Source organism: Nannospalax galili, unplaced genomic scaffold (assembly GCF_000622305.1).
Source record: "Nannospalax galili isolate Female #2095 unplaced genomic scaffold, S.galili_v1.0 scaffold735, whole genome shotgun sequence".
NCBI classification, from domain to species: Eukaryota; Metazoa; Chordata; class Mammalia; order Rodentia; family Spalacidae; genus Nannospalax; species Nannospalax galili.
Window position 1 is genome coordinate 1,869,611 of NW_008337053.1, and position 952 is coordinate 1,870,562.

The window sequence follows — 952 nt, forward strand, 5'->3', positions numbered from 1 at the left end:
GATAGATAGATAGATAGATAGATAGATAGATAGATAGATGATAGGCAGATAGAGATAGACAATAGATAAGCAGATAGATATAATAGAGTACATTAGATTGGGTGAGGGCAGTAAGGGGAAGTACGGATAGGGGAGGGGATCTAAATACCATCAAATTATAGTATATGAAAATCGCTTTTCATAGAGTTTTTTACCCAAGCCTTATCTACATAGCACATGATAATTAAAGGTACCAAACTGGTGGAACTAACTTTATTGGATGTTTAACAGCCATAGTTTGAGGCCTATACTAATGTGGTCAGAGGGACTTAAAGGATACTGTTTGCCCCTTGCCCTCCAAGGTCAACTAAGCTCCAGGGGACTATGGAATATCTCTCAAAATGTCCTGTAACTGTGGTGAGTCACCTTTCCTCTTGTTCAGGGAGGACATGGAGACCCCATGAGATGGACTTGAACCAGTGCCCAGTCTACAAAGAGGAGGGTCAACTCAGGGGAAACATCTCATTCATGCTTCCAAGTGAAGCCAGACATGGTTGAGCAGGACCATTGACTTATCTTCATGTAGGTGGTAAAAGAAAGAAACCAGGAACTCCTCCCAAGCCCATGTGACCCCTGATGAACAGGTCCTCAAATGACCTTAAGTATAAAAATAAATTGATTTATTTTGGGCTAATTCTATGATCTTAAACACCCAAAAGGAAAGTTTGACCAAAGAGTAAAGTCATCAGTATATTTCTTTAAGAATTCAAGGGATTACACTTCCCAGACATTAGGCTTAAGTCTATATAAAAAGTTATTTACACAATTATTTATTATCATTGATGATTTTGTTCCTAACTAGAAAGTGCTGCTCATATGCAAGACTTCAATACTGTAGTGCCCACCTGTAGCTAAGGGAAACAACCAGCTATTTTTCTAAAATGATGGATAAATTTGTTTTCTCTTCCTATCT